At 41.3% G+C, this 27,885-nt stretch overlaps 1 protein-coding gene across 2 annotated transcripts in view; it reads right to left on the bottom strand.

The window, feature by feature from the left end:
- Positions 1 to 27,046, bottom strand: part of bcar3 (BCAR3 adaptor protein, NSP family member) — a 116,353-nt gene extending 89,307 nt beyond the window's left edge. For both annotated transcript variants that reach the window (XM_055167869.2, XM_055167870.2), the window contains exon 1: positions 26,881 to 27,046. The gene's annotated coding sequence lies outside the window, so the exon portion shown is untranslated. The remainder of the gene's footprint in view (positions 1 to 26,880) is intronic.
- Positions 27,047 to 27,885: the final 839 nt, after the last annotated feature.

Here is a 27,885-nt window from a genome sequence, read left to right as displayed (position 1 = left end):
TCTACTTTTGAAAAAAAAACTGCATATGGGTTTTGAATAATCTAAGATAAAGCAATTAATTTATTAAGTAAAAGTAGATTTTAAGGGTTCAGGTTGAAGAAATTAGTTTATTGAAAAAATAAATGTATACATTTTCATAATGTCTTATAGATGTATAGCTAGTGATATGAAAAAAGGTTCACAATGTATTTCACACTACCAGTTATAGAGTGCCGCAGGATGGCATATTTTTTTAGGCCATCCCGGAAGTTAAAGGTGCAATTTGTAAGATATTTGCAGTAAAATCTCCAAAAACCACTCGGCCAGTGTTATATATTTTGTCCAGCTGATTACTATCAATATCTGTAATGTTTTCAACTACTTGTAAATCGTGAGAAAATTTCCATTCAAAACATTGACACGGGGCAGTGCAGTCTCCTGTCAATGACGTTAATATCCATGTGACCCTTTGTCACCGCCTTTACTGACATAACCCACATGAGAAAACTGGTCGAGCTCGAAAAAATAAAATGGCGGCCAAGGAAGCGGCTGGAGCACAAATTTAGTGAAAATAAACGTATATTTTCACTTTTTAAGCATTTTAATTTCATTTCTAGCGAGAAATTAGTATTGTAGTTTTCAAATATGTGATTAGTTATCACAAAGGCGCTCTCTGTTTTTATTTCAAACACGCTGCCTTTGAAGTGCGTCGGAAAGCCTTTCTCTGAGCGGCCTTCAGGCCTCCGAGGCCGAAGTCATTTCCTCATGAGGCAGCGAGGCAAGTCCTCACAGTCCTCACTGCCTTGAGTTTTCGGACGCAGCCAGTGTTGTGGACAAATGCGGAACTATGCGCTTGCTTATGGACTTATGGATATCTCTGTACCGTCTGCCGCTGGTTGTGTCAGCTCCTGTAAGCGTACGGGCCAACCAAACGACCCAAGAAGAGTTTGGAACAAAACGAGGGAGGATCAATTTGGTGTTGCATTATCTGGATGGAGAGAGCTTCACGACAACATTTAACTAGACCGAGATTCTGATCCTGCTTGTGTTTTACGCGATGGGTGAGTTGTTTTGATTCGTAACCCTTCAAAAAACGTATGCTATTATATTGATCACAACATTAGTGTGTAGACTGTAATCAGCGCGTCTTCCCGCGGACGATGCGCACATCAAAAGGTATTGTACAGCAATATAAATGGTCATTTTAAGACACTTCATAATAAGATTTATAATGTCAATACATTATGTGAAAAATCATTGTAAGTTGAAAAGTTAATTCTGAGCTGTGTTTACCATCGAATTTGGACTAATACTGTAATATCAATATGACTAACAATTTCATAAACGATGTCATCAAACGCAACATTTATTAGACTTGATTACCTTATCCATCAACGTGATTTCTCGTTCTCGTCTGATTGATGGCTAAAGTTAAAGACTACAAATCCCATAATTCCACGCTGCTTCAGAGCGTCAGTAAACAACATCATTGTTTTTGTTTGATCTGGCGCCATCTTTCGGCACATAAATACAAATTGTATCTTTAAGTGGACACGGGTTCCCTCACAAAAAAGCCCATATATTTTTCCCATAGCATAGACTTTTGGATTATCGCAAAAAATAAGTTAAAGCGACACCATGTAATTTTTCAACCTTCATAATAAATTTTCAAGACCCTTGTGATAGTACATCGACTTTAAATAGGTTGAATGACATGTCTACCATAGCCTGACGGGGTCTGGATCGCTTTTACTCGTACTTTAAAACGTAGGGTTTCGGGTAGTAATCAGAGCACAAAAAAACCTACAAAATTTGACTGCTTTACGGCATACATCATTTCCTTCACACAATTTTTTTAACGTGAATTTTGCTGGAGGCTACTTAAGGAGTGTAGAGAGCAACTTCTATTCTGTGACTCTGTGGCACCGTGTTAGTGTCACGGACCTATGGCACGGGTTCGATTCCCCTTTAAGGCATTTTTTTATAAAAACTCACGATCTTGATTCATACATAAATGCGATCTTCTTTATAAATGACGGCGATTATCTTGCATATAGTTCCCTGTATTCAGATGCTGCATTCACGTGTTCACGTATTTACCTTTCTTTTACTGTCTGTGGTATTTACAATACAATCCAGGATGCTATAGCAGTCAAACTTGCTCAAACTCACACAGTGTAAAACCAAAACCTATTCATTCACCAATCAGATGCGAGCGTTTCTCTCTTCTCTCTTCCTCATTTGCTGCGTTCCGCTGTCACTCGCGTGACATTACAAAGCGGCAGACCTAAACACATCGGTTTACTTGGATTTGGAGCGACAATTTTCACACAAAAGAGAGGAAAAACAAGCGCCATTGTGCAGGGAGAGAGAGAGATGATGCAACAATATTTGTTTCGAAAAAGGCAAGGAAATACTTCTGGTCGTTTCTCAATTGGAAGGATGCAGCCTGCGGAGGTCAAGTATGCATGCTGCATACGTGGTCAAGCCTGGTTTTTTAAGGTAAACTGAGCAATACATTTGCAAGTCATAAGCATACTGCAACAATTTACGATTAACTAAGTATAATAGTCAACTTTATAATTGTTAATAAGACAGTCTTGATGACCATGCAGCTTAGAAATACGTCAAGGGCCCTATAATTTCCGCGATCACGGAATCGCGGACGGAATCGCGGAATTGGCTAATTAACACGGAATCTAGTATAAACGCGGAATTTCGCGGAATTTGACATATTTTGAATAAAATTATGTTTTTGTGTGGGAGACGAACGTATGTCTGGGGGAAATGCAGACCGGGGGAAGTAAATCTGGGCGACACGCCCCCTCCCATCGTTTTAGACCTCCTCCAAAACACTGAAACCATGGCGAAGCGGCTCTCCACGACTGCTTTCGTCAGCGAAAAAATTAAGAAATTCGACGCTAAGCACTTAGTTCCGAGCAGGGCTCACATGACTTTTATGTGACTGGAGAACTGTTAGTTTGGAAGTTTAGTCAACACTCTGTTCACGGTGAGCGCAAAGATACATGCACTCTCTCATCCATGTCTGTCTCACTGTACCTCTCACGTGCACGCGCTCGCGCTCAGGCATCTGTCCGAAGTGCGAACACAAATCCTCATGTATTTGATCAGTTTTATGCATTTCAAGCGAGCTGAGGCAAACTAACTATCCCTCGCATTTAAAATATAATCATCTGCATAATGGCGCCGCTCTCTGTCTCTCTTTCGCTCGCACGTGCAAAGAGCTGCGTGCTCATGCTGTCCTAAGTCAGATCACTATCCTGTGTATGTTTGTAAAGTTATATGCATTTCAAGCGATTGTGTATAAAATATGGATCGCGTTCCACTGGATTGATGTGTTTAAGGCACTTCTGAAGGCACCACTGCTTTGACACCTTGTTGTAGCCTCCTGCAACAACACTAAACAATGCATTGAATTGAGTTGTGTGTGCGCGCGGATGTGTATGTGCTTGTGTAAATGCATCTTTTATAGTCATTAAGTAATCCTGTTATCCAGTTTTTCCCCCAAATCATTTACATTTTAATCATTAACATTAAAAGGCACACTCTTTTTATGACTAAAATAAAAGTAAAGGGTAAAAAATATAATTGCCAAAAATTAAAACGGATAAAACGGAATTTGCAAAAATTAAAACGGAGAAAACGGAATTTGGGAAAAAATAAAACGGAATTTGGGAAAAAAATAAAACGGATTTTATAGGGCCCTATACGTCATCCGGAGGCTGCAACCTTCAGATTGAGAAATGGCTTCTGCCACGAGTTCCTCATCAGAAAGTTGTAACATAACTGCGTGCTCCCTGATGCCTCAAAATGTTGATAGTTTAGCGTTTTAAAGGTTTAGTTTTTAGTTTAGTTTTAAGGTTGGCCAGTTCTTTTCCTTTCCTTCGCTTGTGGCCTCTAGGGGCGCTAGGTGTGAAAAATACATGTCTAGCGCCCCCTAGTGGCCAAAAAGTTCCGCGGTGTGCCTTTAAAGACACTTACAGGTTTTGTCTAAATTAATCTTTACAGATGAATACAAATTACATGAATTTTGAAGTGTAAATGTGTTTACTAAGATATAAAAAGCCAAAATTGGACTTTAACATTCATAAAACTTGTTCATCTGTGAAGATAAACTTGTTGGACAAAACATGTAAATGTCATAAACTTTTGTTATATGGCACCTATTTCATTGCTAAAAAACAATGTTATTTGTGTATTTTGTATAGTACAATGTGTTTGTGTGGTTTATGGTTAAAAAACATATTATTTTCTACATATATACCGTAAATTTTTTAGCTACAGGTTTCCTTCTCTTCTTGAAACGTATGGAGGACGAAAAATGACTCAAGTATATATAAATAAATAAATACATAAATACGTAAATAAATAAATAAATGTAGGTATATGTTAATAAATACGTAAATAAACAATTGTAGATATACGTAAATAAATGATTAAATAAATAAATAAATAAATACATGTAGATAAACAAAATAATTGATTAAATAAATAAATGCAGAAATAATAAATAATTAATTAAATAATAGAATAAATAAATAAATGTATAAATAAATAATTAAATGCATAAATAAATGCTGACATAAATAAATAAATAAATAAATAAATATATCGTTTTTGCACCATTTCATTGATTTCTACATTTATTTATGTATTTCTACATTTATTTATTCATTAAATTAATTACTTATTTATTTCTGAATTTATTTATTTATTTAATCATTTATTTCCATATATCTACATTTATTTATTTCATCGATCGTCATTGTTTACTGTGGGATTTGTACCTTAAGCATTTCGCTAACATGTACTAACACACACTTACACACCAAATGAAATGTAAAATTGTGAATCGGATAATAATTGGTGCTCTTTAAACACTATCTCTTATTTTATGTGATAATCCAATACTATGGAAAAAATAAGGCAACCTGTTTCCCACTAACTTCCAGGTTTAGCCTACAAAAATGTGTCATCCCTGCAGCACCCTATCCAGACTGGAAGTTTTCAAATTAAAGGGTTTCTTGTATATGACACATCACATGACATTTTAGTCATGAAAAATTGCCTTCAGACTCAAGTACAGGAAATAATCATCAGCCCTCACATTTGACAGCTCACACTGAAGACCAAACCATTAGCTGCAATGCCGGGATTGCAACATGCTGTCTACAGATGGTTCTTAGTTTCTCCAAACCCTCAGGGTCTTAAAACAAGAAGGCACATGGCACTTCAGGTGAACAAAGCACTTATAAGAAATCTAATAAGCAGTTTGAACAGGTTATAGTGAGATGTATGGAAGTTCCTGAATGATTAAGACAATAAGTCACGATGACCGTTGCATGAGTGTGTAAATACATGTACAGGCTCTAGTATGTGTTGGACGTGCATACTGTATGTGCTTTTGTGTGAATGAAACCTGCATGTCCTCCTTCTAACTACTTGTAAAAGCACACTATATGGTGTTGGCATACGCTGTAATTACAGTATGAGCCAGCTCCGCTGTGTTTATTAGCTAATTTATGAAAGGGGAGCATATCTCCTACAGAAATGAAAAGAATTCTCTGTCACTTCACCAGAAGTCACTTTTGCATAGACGTGATGTCCATAGTTAATATACACATGTCAAAAAGATGCATATCTTAATTTTAAATGTGGGAAATCCAGCACCGGGAAATGATAATTGAAAGAGTAACTTGGATTTTTTTGGCAAGATATGTCCAATCATTTGAAGGAACACCCAGATAGGAGGCCATTACAGTTATTAGTGTGTGTGTGTGTGTGTGTGTTTAAAGGGGAGATAAATAGAGTGTGTATTTATAGACTATGTTGGCTCCAGATTTAAAGTACAGTAGCAGATTTTGTCACCTTTCTTGAGAGAAGTGCTTTGTCATGGGCAGTTTGTGCCAACCACAAAACCCCCTTCACAAATCATATTCACCACTTATACCATTAGCATCATCTCATGATCTGTCTACTATCTCATGACAGCGACACATCCCAACTAAGGAAAACAGCAGACATGTTTTTTTCATATATTTCTGAAGAAATGCAGTAGTCCAAAAGTCCTCACTACAATGCCATGGGGTCATGGGTGGTTGCCAACATGTGCTAAGTGGTTTTGTGCTCTATGATTGTTATGGTGTTATGGATGGTGTACGTTGTGTTAAATGTTGAAATGGACTTGAGTCAAAAATGTTGGGGGGGTGGGTCGGATGGTGCCCGAGCACCTGCCCCTTCACCCCTGGATGACCAAAGTGCCCTTTTTTGTTAAGGCATTTTTTTTGTAATTAAATGCCCTTATGTGAAGGCCTTCCCAATCTAATTATTAGTAAAATTAATGAAAAATAATTTAGCCATAAATAAAATGAGTCACATGATGACCTATTGACCTTTCACCGGTAGGCTTGTTGCGATAGTCGGTGAAACGGTAATTACCGGTGCTTCAGCCTCTACCGGTTAGATCACTTGCCCACCGCAACACCGAGTGTGCGAGGCGAGGTGACTGACCAGACGATGGCAGAAGCCGCGTGCTTTCTCGTTTTTGTTATAATATACAAATACAATGTTTAATATAAGCGAGATCGCTTTGCTGTTGTGTTTTTCATTAAGAAAAATAATAAACCCATCATTTTAGCAGCGCTTTTTTGGAGAAGTAGCTGGTTGCTCTGCTTGGGACTGGCGGGTTCTGTGAGAATTACCTGCGCACATTGACTCAAGCACTTAAATAAACCAGCCCTCGCATTGCACGCAAATTCATACGCGGTTTAACACAGCGTACGCATGCGCTGCTGCATTTAAACAGTTGCGTAATTCAAAAGTGAAAGTGAAAGTGGGAGGGGCTTATAAATGCGCATTTATAAGCTCCTCCCACACGGTGATACTGGTATCACCCGAGGGGCAACCTTCCGATCTCTCTAATGAAGCCAACACGGAAGTGACTTAAACTGCAATTCATCGACTGGCCGCTTGAGGCTGGCTCCAAAAGGGAGTCAATTCCCATAGACTCCCATGTTAAAAATGGTCAACTTTACAGTAGAAAATAATATGTTTACAGCCTGGTACAAAAAGTGTTTTTGGCCTATATAGCTAATTTTGCCCTTCATGACAACTGTGAGGGGGGTGAATTTTTTTGTAACTCATCCGTTTAGATTATATTAAGCCTTAAACTTCTGCATAATTTAGGGCGTGGCCGCTTGAGTGTCAGTTGAACAGCCACTGCTGTCACTAGACTCGCGCTAGGCGGGCGTGGTTTCACCTCAGCTTCACCCATGTCCCGCCTCTTTACCCATTTTCGGTTTTCCGCGAGTAATTCGTAGGGACGCGCGGGCAAGATGGCGACGGCAGGCAACGCCTACTTTAAGCTTCAAAAGCGATCTTCACAAGCCAATGGGTGACGTCACGGACACTACGTCCATATTTTTTTACGGTCTATGGTATCACCGGGTTTGTCACGCGCTGATTAACCGGTGGGAAAATTCTGTCACCGCAGCAACCCTATACACCGTACAATCTCTTCTGGGACAATCCCTATCTCACAGTGCGACCGTCCTCACCAGCTCTTCCTACGACACAGTGCACAGTACAGGGAGGATCCCCCTCAAGTCAGCCTTGACCAAAGCGGTATGCTTGTTAACGTTACTTATTATTATTTTACAAGAGTGACGTGAAAAGCATGCACAGCTTTTGTTTATATTGCTATATAATATAATATATATATATAATATCAATACTGTTGACACACACACACACACAAAATGTATACATTGTAATGCACTGTAAGTCGCTTTGGATAAAAGCGTCTGCCAAATGCATAAATATAAATATAGATATAAAACTCTATATTATAGATTTTTCTCACTCTATTTGCAAAGAAATTTGACTTAAAATGGTCTTTTCTATTCTGTTTTGCTTTATTATTTGCTTCAATTGTGTGCGTGCATGTCAGCGAGGAATGTGCCATTTTTATACTTTGCTCTCTGCACGGCTCTGCCTAATAGACACTAGTAGCATACCTGTCAACCCTCCCGTTTTTGCCAAGATTCTCCCGTATTTTACCATTCTTTCCTGCCATCATCCCGTTTAAAGGACAAGTTCGGTGTTTTGCACTTGAAGCCCTGTTTTCAGATTGTTTGTGGTGAAATAGAACGGTTTTGACTGGATTTTCGACATGTGCGGCTGCCCTGAGAGTTTTCGCTTGTTTGCGTTTCACCTACAATGGGTTTAATGGTGCACTGGAACAATCCTTCCTAAAATTCATTAAACTTTCGTTTACAAAGACGTGAAACTCACCGAGTGGTCAGGGGTGTTCACTGATATGCTCACACAAAAATCTCTGCAAAAGATGCTTTCCAACAGCTGTTTTAGCATTCGTTGTTAACTTGTGGACCTATTTTTCCAAACGCCTCACACCCGTACATTCTTCCGCTTAGAGCTTGAATAATAGACACTCCTGCCCAGATGGTGGCGCTAACCGCCATTGCCAATTGCAAGAATAGAAACAAAGTTCCCGGCGCGGAGTAATACCGTACCTCACAGCACATCTAATACAAGTCAATGGAGTTGGCAAAAACTATGATAAAACCTGTTGGAATGTTTGCAGCGATTTTTGTGTGAGCATACCAGTGAACACCCCTGACCACTCGGTGAGTTTCACGTCTTTGTAAACGAAAGTTTAATGCATTTTAGGAAGGATTGTTCCAGTGCACCATTAAACCCATTGTAAAGGTGATTTATCGAATATATCGAAATTTCTGTCAAAACCGTTTTATTTCATCGTGAACAGTCTGAGAACAGGGCTTTAGGTGTAAAATACCGAACTTGTCCTTTAAGTCATTTCCCGTATTTCTAGTCTATCTATAAAAAAATCCCACTGACCGTATTTGATGTTTGCTACATTCACCTCCGTTAAAGCAGGCAGCAGCATATCTGTTAGGGTTGTAAGGGTTTGGGAAATTCCATTATTTTCAAATCCCAATGTTGACAGGTATGACTTGTAGACAGACAAGATCTTAGCTAAATTTAAGCTAGATAAAATATCCAAGCAAACTACCTATAAGGTAAATAAATACAAAAACAATACAAAACACTTGCACTGAGAAATACTTACTCTCAATCAAGGCTAATTTGTGGGCCTACAAATTTTGGATGTGGTCCACTAGACTGTATTTTACAGTGCGTATCGCAACCGCTCTGAGGTTTATGGGCTGCGTAACATCTTTGAATCGACTGTGGCTGTCAGCATTTGGCAGAACTTCAAAGGTTCACAATTGCAAAAGTTTCCACAATAATTGTATTGCACATAGTTTACACTGTGAGTGTATTGCTTAACGTAACACTGATGTAAACAGGCACCAGTGGATGGTGAAAATGTGCTCATTGGTGAAGGCACTGAATTGCTTTTATCTAGGGATGCTCCGATCGATCGGCAGCCAATCGATATCGGCCGATAATAGCATTAAATGACTCAATCTGTACGCACCAAATTTGTCGATCGTGTTAACTGATCTTTCTATTTACTTTTGTTATCATAGGGCTTCTGAATGCGGCTGAAATTAGAAAAAAAATTACGTAGTGCAAGCATTTTTATAACCCATTGCTCATGTGCGACGTGCAGATTTGGATTTCTCTCTCAGCCTTTACAGAGATATGTGTATTTTCAATGAAGACGCACTCCGGTCAACAGCGCGACGCGCCTTTACATCCCCATCAAAACAGCGTATTCAACACATATCTGTCGCGGACAATTCCATCCTTATGCCAAAAGTTTAATATTTGAAGAGTTCGGTTCCAAAACGCAATAAATCCATTTTGTCAAATTTCGGTAAAAACTTGTTTTCTATACCAAGAAAGTGACAAGAAGAAAACAACTATTTTCTGTTACAAACTTTCACATAGCATCTTTAGGTTATAAAAACATTAAAAATTCAAATCCATAACTTTGATTTATTATAAAAACGAATTATTTTTCCACAAAAAGCAATAAATCCATGACAAGTTTTTTTCAAAATGCTATAGACCGTTTCAGCAGTAACAACATAAACAAGCGGCTGCACGTAGCTTCCGGTAAAACTCAATGCGTCGCCATTATTTGTTTACATTGCATGGAATGGTGCGCTGTAATATGTGGAGCGGATTTATTGCGTTCTGTAGAAAAGGAGGAGTGGCTTTTATTGCGTTTTGGGAAAAAAGAGAGAAAAGATGACAAAATAACACTGCGGATATTGGATTTTCCGTAAAATTAAGAATTTACTTTTGAATACTGACCTGATATAATACTGATTTTGGCAGTAACTCATTTTTTTCAAAAATGGGGTTTATCGCGTTTTGGAACCAAACTCTTCATTTGCATGCGCTTCAAAGTTTTGATCGTTTAAACTTTCTTTTTCCTCACAGCTGCTCTTGTCCACGTACACCCGACGCGTGCACACACAGCAGCCTGTCATCAGTGCATGTAAACAGAGCGATCTCTCTCACGTCTTAAAGCTACAGTAACCTAATTCAACTCTCAATAAAATCACTCTCTGCTCTTGACTAAGGAACTGTTGTACTTCATACGAATGCATGTATATTTAATTCATACAGTAAAGAATGTGAAGTGTTTTATTTTCATTACTTTTAAGAGACATAAACCTTTTTAAAGAGATATTAAATTTCTCTTTGCAGAAGAAATATTTGTTGTGCTTATTTATTTGATTCTCTATTAAAACAATAATATAATTACTGCAAGTAATATAACAAACGCAACATCCGTGGTATTACTTTATCTAGAAAAAATGTTAAAAAATACTTTGCTGCCTTAAAAATTTTTGTTGAATCAACTCGGATTTACAAGTCATTTCAACATACTATTATTTATCTTGACTAGAGGTGAGTTGTTATAACTACAGGTGAGTTGTTATAACCCATAAAATTAAGTTGACTTTTCTCAACTATATTTTATAAGTTGTGACAACTCATCTCTGTTGACATGACTTGTAAATCTGAGTTGATTTAACAAAAAATTTTAAGGCAGCAAAGTATTTTTTACTGATTGCTTTAAAAAAAAAGGTAATGGAATCAGTATCGGCCGATCACAAAGATAACAAAATGGGAATCGTATCGGCTGCAAAAATCCTGATCGGAGCATCCCTACTTTTATCCAAAGTCATTTACAAGGTATACTTTTTTTTATCAGCATGTGTGTTCCTTGGATTTGTGAGTAGGGGACCTTCAAATATTATTGGCGCCTTGAAGCCAAAAAGGTTCAGATGCTTACAATCAAGTTCTCCTTAATAAGACACATAATTTGAGCTATCATTCACTTTGGTAGCACAAGCTTTTTTAAACCCCTAAATTTAAGTAAAAGCAATCATACAAGTAACGATTTCCTCAGCAAGCATTACTATAAAGAACAATAGTAAAAGATCTTTACCCTTGTTCCTACAATATGATTTTCAAAGTATAGGCGTTATTATATTCATTCCCCGTCCCCTTGAACTTTTTCCCCTATGTGAACTCTGCAATGCTTCATCTTGCAAATGTGCGTGTGCACCAGTAAGCGGGACTTCGACGCCCTCTTTCCCCAGCAATCAACCTTGATCGGTCCACAAACAATAGCCAGTAAAAGCAGCCGTGGAAGTCATAAAACATCACTCGGGCAATATAACAAAAAGTTGCAGTTAATCCAATAAGCCCCGCAGACCCAGCTGTGCTCACGGACGGTGTAAAGCCCGTCCCTGGGGGCAAGTAATCAGAGGAGTAGCTTGTACAATTGCAGGGCGATTTATTCCTGTCGTGAATGTCAATGCCCCCGTGGCCACATGGAGAGATGTATGGTGGGACCTGCACCTCGAGACAGGCTATTTGCCTGACAAGAGAAGGCTGACTGTCCTCGTAGCACTTAAAGCAAATAAATGCTTTTCTCTGTAATAGGCAGGAGTTGATTCCACTTTAATGATATTCGAGTCAGTGGGTCCAATACACAACTCGCTGTTTCGTTTTTAGGCCATTAGATCCACCGTGCTTGGCTGTGTACAGCTAATAAATTCTAGAGAAAGCTACTTAATGTAAACTTTTTAAACGTGAAATGTAAATTAATTTGAAAAAAAAACAGTAGTGATAGGTGACAAGCAAAGGTGACTGACATCAAGATTAAAATCACATTATTTGGGATGCTTGCAAATGTGACCATTACTGTTGTTAATATTCAATGCATTTACATTTTATGGATGATTTTATCCAAAGCAACTTAAAGTGCATTAAAAAAAAGTGAAGGTACACATTTTTATATCAGTATGTGTCCCCTGGTTACAAACCCATGACCTTTTGTGCTGCTAATGCAATGCTCCAACCTGTTTTGTATGAACATTAAATCAATGCAGAAATATTACACTGTTACCCATATTAATATCACTAATAGAGGCCAATCGCAATTTTTACCGTGCATTTGAAATGATGATGATAAAGTACAGATTCCAGACTGACCCTCAACCAGTGGGCTCATGCATCTGCACGATTCAATCTCCTTAAAAGCCATACGCATTGTAGATACATCTCGACATAGCTTAATAACATCTTGGTTAGTATACACATGCACGTTTCAATGTAATACAGTATATGCTTGTGTATCTTTACCATTAATAAATACTGAATGATACCAGACTGGAATATTCAAAATAATTAGCTTAGTTTATTAGAAGTCAGGGTTGAGATACATATTCACATTCTAGATCATTTTAATTTATTGTGTCCTGTATAGATGCTGACTCGAAAAGTAAACAGTGTTTTTTAAAGGCCACTTTTAAGGGGGAAAAAACACAACAGGAACTAATTACAGCACTCTGTGGGCTGGAGGCACGTGATGTCACACACTGTGTTGCTTTGAACATCCTGTTTGGGATACCGAGGCCTGCTTCCCATTTCCTCTGTTGTGGGTACAGATTCATGATTGTGGAGGGAAAGTGCTACTCAAATTGAAAGAAGCCTGGCTCCTTGGCACTTCATTGAAGTTCAGGGATGATTTTATTATTTTGATGTTGCTTTATGTCACATTTACGTGTTTGGCAGACACTTTAATCTCAAACGACTTGAAGTGCATTACAAGGCTCTACATTTTATCAGTATTTTATCAGCCCTGGGGTTGAACCTTGTGTTGCGATGCTAACACAATCCTACTCTAACACAAAATTAATTTTTAGTTATGTTTAATGAAGTATATTTTGGAATTTACAGTAGCCTCAAAAATATTTGAATCCTTAAGACACACTATATAAATATTTAGTGTCCCCAGAGTACGTATGTGAAGTTCTAGCTCAAAATAGAGAATTTATTATAGCATGTGAAATGTGCCATTTTGGGTGTGTCCCTTTAAATGCAAATGAGCTGATCGCTGCACTAAATGACAGTGCCGTGGTTGGATAGTGCAGATTAAGGGGTGGTATGATCCCCTTATGACATCACAAAGGGAGCCAAATTCCAATTACCTATTTTCTCACATGCTTGCAAAGAATGGTTTAACAAACGTCTCGGTTACGGATGTAACCCTCGTTCCCTGAAGGAGGGAACGGAGACGTCACGTCGTGACCGACGAATTGGGAACTCGCTTAGAGAGACCAATCTGCTTCGAATACTACAAAAAACGCCAATGAACTTGGCATTGAGATATTTGCATAATGCTGGCGCCGCCCCGCCAGGTGCGTATATAAGGCGCACGTGCAAATAAGGAAATCAGCTTCTGTTCGCTGAGAAAGCCGGAAGGTGACCGGCCTAAACAGCAGGTGGCAGCACCTGTGGCGACGGGATGTGACGTCTCCGTTCCCTCCTTCAGGGAACGAGGGTTACATCCGTAACCGAGACGTTCCCTTTCAGTCGGTCACTACGACGTCACGTCGTGACCGACGAATTGGGAATCCCTACCAAAACGCCACTAGGGGCTGACCTCTTCCAGTGTCTGCGTAAAGCCCTCCGGTTCCACTTAAGGATAAGGAGAATTAGGTTTTAAGGCAGAAGGCCGGGCACTAGATGTTCCTTTAACCCACAGTAGTGCCAGCGACTGGGAAGCGCCCTATCCGAGCGGTATAGGGACGCTGCGGAAGCCACCGCCCCGTTAAGGGCTATTGGTGGGCGAAAGTCAACCGTAGTTGAAGTCTAAATGACAGCCGTGGCTGTGTAAGCAAAGCAGTGCTCTGCTAAGGGAAACGTGGGCTAGTAGGATTAACCCCACGGAATAATACTCACAAAGGAACCCGTTGGGACGCAATGTGGGGCCCTGGCCAAACACATAGGTTCGTAAGAATACAACTAGTGAAAGGCTGACAGCCAATGCTCCGCAACAAAGGCTGTCAAGGCAGTGGAGGGAGCAAATCAAACCATTACGCATTTTTGCTCTGTTAGCCTACTGAAAACTCAATTTGGAGCCTCAGTCGGAGGCTGCAAGCCGACTTGCGAGTCTGCTCTCCGTGCCCTCCCTGGTGAGGAAAGAACACGAGAGGATACAGGCTCGATACGAACATTGTAAAATCTAATGAACGTATTAAGTGTCGCCCAACCAGCAGCTCTACAGATGTCTGTTAGCGAGGAACCACGAGCTAAAGCCCAAGATGAGGCAACACTCCGTGTGGAATGCGCTCTCAAATTAAAGGGCAAGGAATGCCCTGCAAATTGTAAGCTAGGGCGATAGTATGAACTATCCAATGAGACATCCTCTGCTTAGTGACAGCTTTCCCTTTCTGCTGGCCACCATAACAAACAAAGAGCTGGTCTGAGGTCCTGAAGCTTTGCGTGCAGACCACGTAGAATCGCAGTGCGCGTACGGGGCACAACAAAGCCTCGGTTGGGTTTGCCTGCTCCAAAGGCAACGCTTGCAAGCTCACCACCTTATCTCTGAAGGGAGTGGTGGGAACTTTGGGCACGTAGCCTGGTCTGGGTCTTCAGTGAGACAGCAGGACCAAACTAAAGGCACGAATCGTCAACAGAGAATGCATGTAAATCTCCTACTCTCTTCATGGAGGCCAATGCTAGCAGGGTCAGAGTTTTCATTGATAAAAACTTCAGACTCGCAAACTGCAAAGGCTAAATCGGAGACCTGAAGGCTTCAGCACCATGGACAGGTCTCAGGAAAAAAGAGGGAGGGCGCGAGGGGTTTAGCCTGCGAGCGCCTCTTTAAAATGTAATAATTAAATCATGCTGGCCAACTGATCTGCCGTAGATAAGTGAGTGATGAGCAGAAATAGCGGCGATATCAACTTTAATGGCGAAGGGACAGCCTACCATCTAACCCATGTTAAAGATATAAAGCATAATGTTAAAGGGCATTCTCTGGGTCCTCGCGTTGCGAAGAGCACCGGGTGACGAAAAGGTTTCATTAAGCGCGTAAGCCCGTCCTGTGGACGGTGCTCGAACCGCGTCGATGGTGTTAGATACCGCTTGCGATAAATCACCTAAACCTTGCGCGCGCTCAACGACCATACATGGACAGGTCGGGCGCGAGTGCCAAATGTGCCCCTTCCTAAGACAGAAAGTCCTTCCTCAGGGAAATCCGCCAGGGAGGGCTGTCGCGAGGAGCATTAACTATGAAAACCAATTCTTGGTCGTCCAGTACGGACGATTAATAAAGACTCTCCTCGTCCTGCCTGACTTTGCACAGTGTCTGCGCAATAAAGCTCACTGGAAGGAATGCGTATTTACGCACCCCCCGCGGCCAGCTGTGTGCCAACGCATCCACGCCGAGGCTGCCCTCGTTAGTGAGTAAAATAGGCGACAGTGGGTATCGTCCGGCGACGCAAACAGATCTATCTACGCACAACCGAACTTCTTCCAAATTAGCTGGACCGTCTGGGGGTGGAGTTGCCATTCGCCGGGGGCGCAGCTCGGGAAGCGCGTACCGCCGTATTGAGCGATCCCGGGATGTAAATGGCACGAAGGGACCTCAGATGCTTCTGACTCCAAAGGAGGAGATGACGAGCGAGATGCGACAGGTGACGAGAGCGCAAAACCGCCTTAACGGTAAATAACGCAACAGTCGCAAAGTTATCGGTGTCGACAAATACATCCTTCCCTCGCATCTCCATAGCGGAGCGTACAAGTCCCAGATATACAGCGCACCGCTCGCGGCAGTTGGGGTGCTATGCACACCCCAGACTGCAAGCCCGTCATACGTGGCTGAACATCCCGTGCTTAGGGCATCGCATGCTACAGAATGCCAGGAGACCCCTCAGAGGCATATCTTGCTATCAGAAATGCTGGGTCTACTACGGGGAAATTTAAATGACACGCAGGTGTAGTGTTTACACAATGTATGCCGGTGCGCCACGCTCTCCTCGAGACTCGATCGTAAAGCCAACGCTGAAGCGGTCTCATATGACGCAGCTCGAGCAGCGTCACATCTGCAGCATGCTGTCATATGTCCAGGGCTTCTGAAATTGTTTCAGAGGGACCGCGTACTTCCCTCGAATTAAACCGAGGCAAGTCAGAACTGACTAGTTGCGCGCTCTTGTAAAACACGCCAATTAGTTGATCGAGTCTAATTCCATACTGAGAAAAGGATCCTCTGCACGGGGCAAAGTTGCTCTTACCCAGTCGACCTGATGACTTAAACGAGCGAGATGCCGAAGCATTAACTCTCTGTGTTCGCGCACGTCTGCCAAGAACGGGCTATTATAAGTCAACGTAAATAAAAGCAGAATGCAAACAACGCTCTCTCTCTGATATTTTAATGTCGTGACTAGCACTTTCATGGAGACACGGAGAGAGAGAGACAGCTCGAATGATGTACTTAATATTAATATGCCCACCCCACGACGCAGAGCGAAAAACGGTCTAAGGCGAGGGAGATGGACACAAAAAGTACACGTCTTACAGGTCTAAAGCTGCACACCGATCTGAATATTGAAATACGAGCCTCGGCGTTATCATCCAAAAAAGACCACCTTTGTGGAGCCGGTGCGTAAATCAAATCGATCGTCACCCACCGCGTATTTTGGGTACTATGAGATAAAGGCTGGAAAAACCCTATCATCATATCATCATCTCGGTAAGAGGGCCCGGCTCGATTATCCTTCGCCAGCAGGACATCGACTTATGCACGCAGTACATGTGCATCGGACACTTTCACTATAGTGAAAACGAAAGCCCGAGAATTTTGGGGTTGTGCCGGTAATTGTACTTCGTAACCGAGGCGGATCGTGCGTAAAACCCAACGAACGGGCTGGGAACTGAAGCCAAGCACCCAGGCACCGTACAAGGAGAATTAACGACACTACCGAAGTACCCGCGGTGGGGCAGCGAAGCGAGACAGGTGAGACTGCCGGTGCGTCTGCTGTGACAGCATAAGCATCTACAGTATGTGTGTGTGTGTGTGTGTGTGTGTGTGTGTGTGTGTGACACACTGACCTGAGCCCGCTGAAGGTGACGGTCGTCTGGTCTCCTCTGCGGAGAGCACAGACTCCGATGAGGGTGATGGTTGTCCGGTCTCCTCAGTGGAGGGCTCGGACTCCTCAGAACACCCGCTGGCGATAGAGGAGAGGTAGGGTGAGCTGGTGTGTGCCCGCTCACGGCTCTCTCGATCCTCTGGAGACCTGGAGAGGGAAGAGGAATGCACTCTATGTGTGGTTAAGTGGGTACCGGCTAAACAGCCGGTGGAACATATGCAAACCAAGAATTTTCCACCCGACCCTCTATCGGGGGAAGGAGCGAATCACCGTCTCCTGAAGAGTGATCCTCTGCCAATCCGGGTCGCCCGCTAACTGGCCACTTAAACTCCCGATTTCACGGGAAGCGGCTAAGCGGGCGGGGCGAGCTGCTGACGACCGGTTCCACCGCGCTGCCGAGATGGGGTCCGAGGAGGGGAACGAAGGTGGTCGCCGCAGCACGCCGACGGCGAGAGGCAGACTGAGGAGCCGGCGTGGTGGTTTTTACCAAGGGCAGCTCTCCTTCGCCGGGGCATGACCTAAGAGATCGCCTCAGTCTGCGCAGCGGAGCTGTACGACTCCACGGCCTCGCCGAAGAGGCCGGTCTGTGAGACAGGAGCATTCAAGAAGTTGTTCTCGCCTGCGTCCGTCAGTCAGACACAGCCAAAGGTGGCGATCTTGAACCACTGTGGTGAACATCGCACGACTGAAGGTCGCGGCTTCCCTTGTAAATCCTTGGTGAACCTGTAGCACCGTTATTGCGTGCATGGCTGAAGCCGCCTCTCCGCATGCCTGACGGACAGCGCCCGTAACCGGACGACTGTCTACAAACACGGGAGGGAAGGGTTGGGTGGTCCCTCCAGGAACGCAGCTGCATCGCAACCCCCCGCTCCACTGAAGGGGTCCCCGCCCTTAGCGGCTCCCCTGGTGAGGGAGATGAGGGGTGAAAGCTGAAGCTGAACGACCGGATGGCCGCAAATCACGTCAGCTCTTCGTGCCGTCGGGAAGAAAGGCACAGGAGAAGAGGACCGAGAGGCCCGAGCAGCTCCGAAATACCAATCACGTGGGCAGTACGGTTCGGGCGGAGAGGGGTTAACCTCTCCAACTCTACCGTTTCCGCCGCTCGAGCGGGCACGGCCGCCACCTCCGCAACGACTCCACTTCGGAGGAAATTGGACACCCCTCTGATGCTGCAGAAGTGAACGGGACCAGAAGGAAGTCCAAGGGATCGGCAGAAATCGTAGAACACGACTCTGCCGTCTCCACCGGAGCCTCAACCGGCTGAGGATGAAAGGCCGGTAGGTGGAGGACGTATCCTCCGTCCTACTTAGCGTAGTGATGCGAAGAGCGTCATGCGAGCGCTTGACAGCCGCACCATGGCGGTGTCAGCACTGCAAAGACGCGGACAGCATTCCCGTAGAAACGTCAGTCGTCTCCGCAATCCAAGAGGGTTATGCTCTCACAGAGAGAACAAAAACTCCCCACGAGCGCAGCCTCAGAGTGCTTGATGCCCAAGCATGAAGACAGCGCTCGTGACCGAAACTGGAACCCTTATACCTCTCACATCCAAGATCGCACGGACGAAAAACAATCCTGAAAAGGACGCCGATCTCCGAATATACGAGAGAGTGGCTGTCTTTAAAAAGACACAGAGCTCTCACGTATCACTCTTTAGGGAAATCACTCTTTAGGTGCTCAGCTGATGATGCGCACAGGGAAAGGCAACGCACACACTAAACTCAAAACAAAAAATATGCAGAGCAGTGGAATACTGCGAGCGTCCGCTGTGTTAGTACTGCTTGTCAATCAACTTCAGCAACCATTCCCAGAAGAGCAGAGAGTAGCTTCTCAGTCAGATAAAGCCGGCTTTCGAAGCGAAAAAAAGCTGATTTCCTTATTTGCACGTGCGCCTTATATACGCACCTGGCGGGGCGGCCCCAGCATTATGCAAATATCTCAATGCCAAGTTCATTGGCGTTTTTTGTAGTATTCGAAGCAGATTGGTCTCTCTAAGCGAGTTCCCAATTCGTCGGTCACGACGTGACGTCGTAGTGACCGACTGAAAGGGAACTGGAATTATCTTTTTTGCATTTTCTAGGTTGCACTTAAGCACTTAAACATGGAACATGGAAAAGTCAGGTTTTCATGATATGTCCCCTTTAATGTAGATAAAATGATGTCAAACTTAGAGGTATCTGGAAACAAATCATGCTAGACCTTTTCTCAAGACAAATTTTTTTTGGCTATTTCTTTCTGGCCATTTGTGCCATTAAACTGCTGTACTTACATGTGATTTCAAGTTAGGGTGCCCACATTTTTTATGTCTTCATTAGTAACAACTCAATGTCTTTGTGTTAAATATTTTCTTTGAAAAATAATTTTTTCTTTGAAAATGAATTTTTTAATTTTTCCCATTTGGTTATATATTTTGTTTCCTATTTCAATTGCATTGACAAATTATGGGGGCGTGCACACCAAAGCTTTTACACCCACGGCCGGCGCATGTTTTCAATTGTTTCTAATGGAAGCTCAGCTTTTTTCAAATAAGCCAGCACTGCAAAAAATGATTTTCAATAAAAATTCCAGAAAATTTGCTTACCCCATTGGCAGATTTTTTGCTTGTTTTATGCACAAAATCACTTAAAATGTATATTTTTGGTCTAAAAACTAGACTTATTTTCTTGGGTCGTTTTGCTCATCAAGAAAAAGCATCTTAATTTAAGAATTTTTAGATATTTTTACTGAAAACAAGACAAAAATACTAAGAATTTTTTTGCGGTGTAGCGTTTTTGTTCCACACTGAAAGCCGGCGCTCTGCGTTTTTTCCGCGTTCAGCACTGAGCGTCAAGACTTGAAAGAGATTCAACTTTGGGTGAAAAGCTCCGCTGTGTTAGTTCTCACACAGCGGTCCAATCACTGTGGAGGAGGGGCGGGACAAGTATCACAACAACCAACCGGCCCACAGCTCAAGTATCACAGCTACCAAAGCACTCAGTTGAAGAAAGCTGGCACTCAGCTGAAAAAACAGCTGGCATTCGGCGTCCTTCAGGCGTTTTCAGACGCGTTCAAAAGCTTTGGTGTGCACAACCCCATACTGCAAGTCAAAAGCTTTCAGGCTGCACTTATAACAAGCATAGTGTGTTTTGATTTATGATCACGTTGTCGCAATGTGCACGTGATCAGCAGTGTTGAGATGTGTGTAGTGCAAGTAATGTTACATATGTGACCTGCATTTGGATATTAGGGTGTGTGTATTACATGATAACTATGTCATATCAAGCTGTTGAACATCCTTTGAGTTCAAAATACAGACTTAAAGATGGGAAACTGAAATTTTTTGTGTTCACCTCACCTTATTGCTTATTTTAAGTTAAATTACTTTTAATTCAACTAAGCTTTACCAAATTGTGTGTGCGTATGTGTGTGCAAGTTCCTTTATTTTAACACAACATTTTGCAACTTTCTAGCAGTCATGAGAATGTGATTATTTTCTCATTTGGGGCTCATTTGAAGTGCGCGAGCAGATGTTTTCTACAAAATCATTCTGTCCTGTTGGTTCTCTCTATCTCATGTTAACGTCACTAATAGTGGGGAGTCATACAGCAGACAGGCACCACTCGCTCCCATACACCCCTTTCTAATCTCTGCTTTCACCATGAGGTGAACAACTCACCTAGAATACATCTGAAGAATTCTCACGCAACAAAAACACATTTGGAACAAATGAAGAGTTTGGTTCCAAAACTTAATAAATCAATTTTAACTAATTTCGGTAAAAATGTGTTTTCTATACCAAAAAAGTGACAAGATGAAAACTACTATTTTCTGTTACAAACTTTACAAACTTTCACATATCATATTTAGGTTATAATAACATAAAAAATCCATAATTTGGTTTTCAAAGATTTATTATAAAAACTGATTATTTTTTCTGCAAAATACAATAAATCCCTGACAAGTTTTTATTTTCAAAATGCTATAAATCTATTGAATCAATGTATAAATGCGCATTCATCTTTGCCATTTTGTATTCATTTAGTTGACTAGTGGTATACATCGCCCTAGTGATGTTGGGGTTAGGGGTGGAGTTTTATTCTTGTTTTTCTCAAATAACTGTACAGTTTTGTACGTTTCACATTGTACGAATTCATACAAAACCGCCACCGTTGAAAATAAGGTAGGTTATGTTTCCTGTAGGATCATATTGCAGTTCCTCATTTCAGTTTTTGAGGGAGCTGAATCATTGTAAATAAAGTAATTTGCAATGCATCCAGACAGGACAACGCAATCATTCCAGATTTTGTAGAATGATTATAGAACTGAATCCAAATAAGATCAGATTCTTAAACCTAATCATCAAATGATGCATGTACTTGAATATGCAAGCACTTTCATACAAGTTTTAAAGGGGTGGTTCAATGGTATTTCAAGCATTCTGACTTATTAACAGAGTTATAGAGTTGTTTCCTCATGCTAAACGTAGGCAAAGTGTCAAAAAAGCAGTTGGACGTGTTACAGAGTATTTCTGTGCCGAATGCACTTCACCAGGGTTCGTACAAGTTTCGGAAAGTTTTTATCGATTACAGTTCCAGCTGACGTTTCAGGGGTTTCTATACGTATCACTTTATATGGGCACTTCCCCCGGAAAACCCCGCCCACCTGTCAATCAGTGGGAGACGCTAGAACTTACAAACATTCACATCACGCGACAGCTTTGTTTAATTTCAAAACCCAATAATGGCACGAATGAAGAAGTGTGTTTTTGGATGTAAGGATGTCCAGCCTTATGAAAACAATGGATATAGTTTATTATCTGGGGTAGCACCGGAGTTTTGCGTGTGTGTTTGATGCACTGGATTTTCCCAACCGGGTCACGAGATGCATGCGGTAAGTAAGACTTCTGTCTTATGTTGTAAATATGTGCGTGCATATTATATAAATTACACAAACATGTAGTGAATCATAAGTTATAAGTGTTGTATAGTTGCATGACTCGTACTCGCTCCACCCGCGGTAGTAACTCCTCCTTCTTCATTTTTTCGTAAATTATCGAAAAGATTCGGTAAAGCTAATCTTTCTTTTATAAATCTGATTAAACTAAAGACTCTTCGGAGATATAAATCATACTACTCTATAGGTACTCCAGATTAACATCAGAAATGCAGAAACAGCGCGTTACGTGAGCTTTAAGATAAACACCTACAAAACCAAGTTGCATACTAATTGGTATGTTTGCTATGGCCACTGCTATGCTTGGGTTTTAAACCAACCATGAAACACTAATAGACAAATTTGCAACACTATTTACTCAATATTTACAGTGTGCCCATGGTAAGTCTCATCAGTATGATAAGTTTGTTTTCATGATCTAATGTTTCTTGTTTCAGCACTGCCTTCGGCATGCTTCATTTCACAGCTCTGCCCTGGGGAGGAGGATGGTCTTCCCATTGCCGCTCTGATTCATGGCATACCAACCATGCCTGAAGTCCTGAGCTCATGCCACATTTGGGATAACAGCATTCTCTGGCAAGGGTTGACTCATCCTTAAAGACAGCTCGCCAGATATTTTTACAGTTACAGCTGTTCAGGATACAGTAAACAGTGGCTAAAAGATTCTGGTCCACAGTTTGTGTGTGAAGTTCTACAAGGTGTTGAGAGAAATCTTATTCATAGCGGCCTGTGAGGGTCACATACTTTAAGATTGCTTTTTGTAATGCTGTAGGATTGGATCATTAAATTGTGCTGTAGACACACGTTATACAGCTATAGTAACTCTACAGTATGTGCATCACTTTTCTGTTGGATACGTTTAACTCCTTAAGTGGCGCTGTCCCTCTCACGGGACACCTAAGTTTACGTCAATATTTTCCATATAAATTTTATGTATATCACAACAAATTATATATTGTTGGAAAGGTCTAAGCCTCTAGAATACATATATCAACAGTGTTTTATAAAATAAATTATGTAGGGAGAGTAATTGGTTCAATTTTAAAGAGAGTGCGCCTCAAAACATTTTTAAGATATTTGTATCTAAAGCCCGGGATACACTGCACGATTATTGGCTGTCCCAGACGAAAGATTGCCATCGTGAAACAATCGTGGCGATTTCTGTGATTGTGGCTCTTCATCGGTGGTCCTATGTCGTACAATGAGAGAGGTTCAAAGACGGCTGTTTTTCCAGTCTTGCATCCAAAGATAGCCTATGGTAGTTTTCTGACAAGTGTCAGAAATTCGGCATGATCACCCACAGTGTGTTTGCTGCTACGACCTGCACGCTGATATTTGTTTACTACGAGCGCATGCTGGTGACGTTGCGCTGATGTGTGACGCAGCCTCCGAAGCGTCCGTGTCATCATCGTACAGTCTACATGCCTGTCGTACCCGAGTTGAAACATTCAATGTCGTACAGTGTGATAAGGTAATGCTTATAAGATAGCCTAAATCCTGCAGTGTATTCCGGGCTTTAGATATCTTGCCTTAAAGGTGCATTGTGTAATTTTTGAAAAGATTGTTTGACAGAAATGCAATATAATATACATAACTATATTACCAGTGGCGTATAAAGATGTTAGATAATGAACTGTATCATTTTTATTACCTTAGAATGAGCCGTTTTAAATCTACAAACACCATGGGTCCCCTTACATGGAAGGCGCTATTTTGCGCCACCAAGTTTCTAATTTGTCTATTTTGTCTATTTTGTCACTACGTTGTCTCTAACTATAACATATTTGTTTTGTGGCGGCTACAGTAGCTTCTCTATGCATTTCAAAAGGTAGGGGTGAGCTGTGGACTGACCGTGGGTTTACACCAGCCACGTTTGAGGCGTCAAATTCGCGTCTACCGCGTCTAGTTTGCTGCTTGAACATTTTGGGGTGGTTTCCCGGACAGAGATTAGCTTAAGCCAGGACTAGGCCTTAGTTTAATTAGGAATTATAACTAGTTTGAACAAACATACCTTACTAAAAACATTACTTGTGTGCATTTTAAGGCAAAGGCCATTTTGAGACAAAGAGCACTGATGTATTTTAAGATATGTCAGTGCAAGTTTTGTTCAGATTGGACAGCTCTTACATTTATTTTAGTCTAGGACTAGTCTAATCCCTGTCCGGGAAACGCCCCTTTGAGTTTACGCGCTTCATTCGCGCATGAAAGCCGCGTGTGAAATTCTAGTCATCGAGACATTCACGCGAAAATTCGTGTCATGGGAGGGGCTTCTGCGACTTCGTTCACTTCCTGTAATCATGTCACTACTAGAGCAAGCTCCTGATTGGAAACGCGGCACGTTTTTCCGCCAAAGTTCAAATTTTCCAACTTCCACGTTTGCCGCGGCAACACTCAATTCACGCCATTCGCGCGAACTAGGTGCGCGAATGAGGCGGAATCGCGTCTGACGCGCTAAACCCCTCATTCGCACCGCAAGACCTCCAGACGCACATCAACGCGTCTCTACATGGACTTAAAATTTAAATACCTTGCGCTTGATGCCTCTACCGCGGCTGGTCAGAATGCAGCATTAGTCGTTGGTTGCGATTCAAAATCTCACAGCTAGATGCCGCTAAAAATCTACATAGTGGACCTTTTAAAGTTATTATGCAATTAACATACATTTTACAAACTAATTCAAAATGTTTGCTCACTTCAAGGTCTTTTGTGAGCAGTGCAATACTGAAACTTAATATCAAAACTTGTGATTTCCTGTAAATAAATGTATGTAATATTTATGTAGATACCTACATTTTGATAACTACTTTTAGTGCAGATAGAGCTACTTTTTAACAAAAATGCAGAGGGACTGACTTTACTTTAACCACTTATTTTACAAAATAGTTTCCTCAAAACTGCTGGGGGGGTCTATGTGCATGAATTATACGGGAAGATAGGAAATAGACAGTGTAACCTGAGATATCCACACTAGAAGAAAAACGAACTAAAAGGTAATGAACTAAAAGTTCACTTACAGTTCTTTCTCTTCAAACTGTTTTTTATGAGGACAGTTATGGCAAAAGTCATAGGGAGTACACATATCCTCAATGACCCTTTGTATTGATTTATTTCCTCAAAGACAATGCACAACCAAATTGAATTTAGAGTAAGAAAGACGAATAAGCTTTCCAGTCCAAAGCATCAATTTGTGCATCAGTGACATCACAAAAATAAATGCTAGTCTAACTCACCTTTTCTATGGTTATAGCACACAAAAATCACTATGACCTCTTTGAGTTCTACACACCTGGCTGCCCTGTGGTCAATAGTTCAGCATCCTACAAGCCACTGCACGTCCAGAGCACACTGCCGTCTGTAGCCATTAAAAGGGGACATTTCACAAGACCTTTTAAAGATGTTAAATAAATAAAAAAATCGGTGTGTCCTTTTAAATGCAAATTATCTGATCTCTGCACTAAATGGCAGTGCCATGGTTGGATAGTTCAGATTAAGGGGTGATATTATCCCCTTCTGACATCACAAGGGGAGCCAAATTTCAATGACCTATTGTTTCACATGCTTACAGAGAACGGTTTACCAAAACGAAGTTACTGGCTTGTTCTTTCTCACATTTTCTAGTTAGATAGAAGCACTGGGGACCCAATGATAGTGCTTAAACGTAAAAAAGTCAGATTTTCATTATATGTCGTCTTTAAAGTGCATGGAACACATGATTGCTAGACTGGCTGCAAAAAGCAATTACCCAGATGGTAGCACATGCCTTCATTGGCATTTATAAAGATGTGAGACCACATGAGAAAGCTCCCAGCATGACACAGTAGGGTCTGTGGTTGGATTGGGAGCTAGACACTTTACATTAGAGTCTTCTCAACTTTTAGTTTTCACCTCTCTGGCTCACTTTCACTCGCTTTCTCTGTCTCTGCCATTCACTTACAGGTCCAGAATCCTTTTGAAGCCAAATAATTGGGCTCTGGTTTCCGATACACAAATATTTTAATTTCTTTAATGGACTTTCTTGAAGCACGGTGCCATAAAATGCTATTTGGATGCAAAGGCTATATTTTGACAGTTTGAAGGGCAAAAACTTATCCAAGAAAGTTTAAAAGCATTCACTGTAGTGCATTTAGTTTCACAGCACTTTCTGAGTGAAACTGTAAGGCATCTAGTAAATGTCAGATTAAGGTGAGGAGTGATTTTTCCTAAATGAAGAAACTTACTTTTAATGTTGCATAATAGGCTACTTACTATGTATTTGAAAATGTTTCAAGTCAACACACAACTAACTTTAAGTCAGTTAAGTCATATCGTTTATAATAAGATGCAAAATTACAGAAGGTGAAATTATATGCAGCGCGCGATGTCAATCCACGTGTTCTTAAACAACAAATAGTACACGAGACGTTTTGCATATCAAAATAGTTAGGCTACTACAAATGTAACTAAATTATATTCTGAATTGCTAATTGTGTAATATAACATTTATGTGACATTTGTTGTACAAGTAGAGAAACACTGCAAAACACATTGGAAATACAAAACTTACCTCAGTGTCTCGCGCAAGCGTTGTACTGACAGTAGGATATATCTGATGATCTTTAAAGTTAAACAGCTCGTGCTTGAAGTAGAAGGTTGACACACATTCTGCATAAGTTATCCCTGGAGTAACTGACTCATCTTGTGAAGAAAGCGAAGTGATGCTTGCTTGCAGGCGAAAGATCCAGCAGGGATGCGATTTGTGCGCGCACGAACGCGCTTTGAGTGGCGCGCGCAGAGATGCTGCCTCGACAGATACGCTGCGCGCGCGCGTCAGAGTTTGAACTTGAATGGTTGATTTATTTATAAATATCTTAATTGTTTACCGTAATAATAAGGGGGTAGAGTGATTGCCACATAAAGAAATAATAGAAATGTCTGCTTTTTAATTTGTCATTTTATAGACGCGTTTATCTAATTATAAGTGATTTGCAGTATTTCCCCAGGGGACTATCCAACATGTCTTGTTCAAAGGCAGAGTGATGATAGCTCATGAATCACACTTTTAAAAGAGATGTGACACAGTTAGTAAAATATGGATTTAATTTGGCAGTTTGCTTTGGTAAGTTAAACAGTAGTGAAATTATGCAAAGAAAATAAATTTATATTTAAATAACATTAAGTATTTGATTCAATGTAGCCTTCATCCAACAAAAAAAAACAACAACAAACAAAATTATGAACAATCAATAAATATGTAAGTAATAATCAGTTTCATCACTTTCACAACAAAACTTTTCGTTTAAAGGTGCAGTGTGTAATTTTTAGAAGGATCTCTTGACATAAATGCTAATTAATATACAAAACTAAATTATCAGTGGTGTATAAAGACATTTCATAATGAACCGTTACGTGTTTATTAGAGTGAGACGTTTTATCTACATACACCGAGGGTCCCCTTACATGAAAGCTGCCATTTTGTGCAGCCACGTTTCTACAGAAGCCCTTAACGGACAAACTTTTTTATTAAGTTGTCTCCAATGATGACATGTTTGTCCGGTGGTGGCTACCGTAG

Source organism: Misgurnus anguillicaudatus, chromosome 5 (genome assembly GCF_027580225.2).
Source record: "Misgurnus anguillicaudatus chromosome 5, ASM2758022v2, whole genome shotgun sequence".
Taxonomy (NCBI): domain Eukaryota; kingdom Metazoa; phylum Chordata; class Actinopteri; order Cypriniformes; family Cobitidae; genus Misgurnus; species Misgurnus anguillicaudatus.
This window is presented reverse-complemented; position numbering and strand designations above follow the sequence as displayed.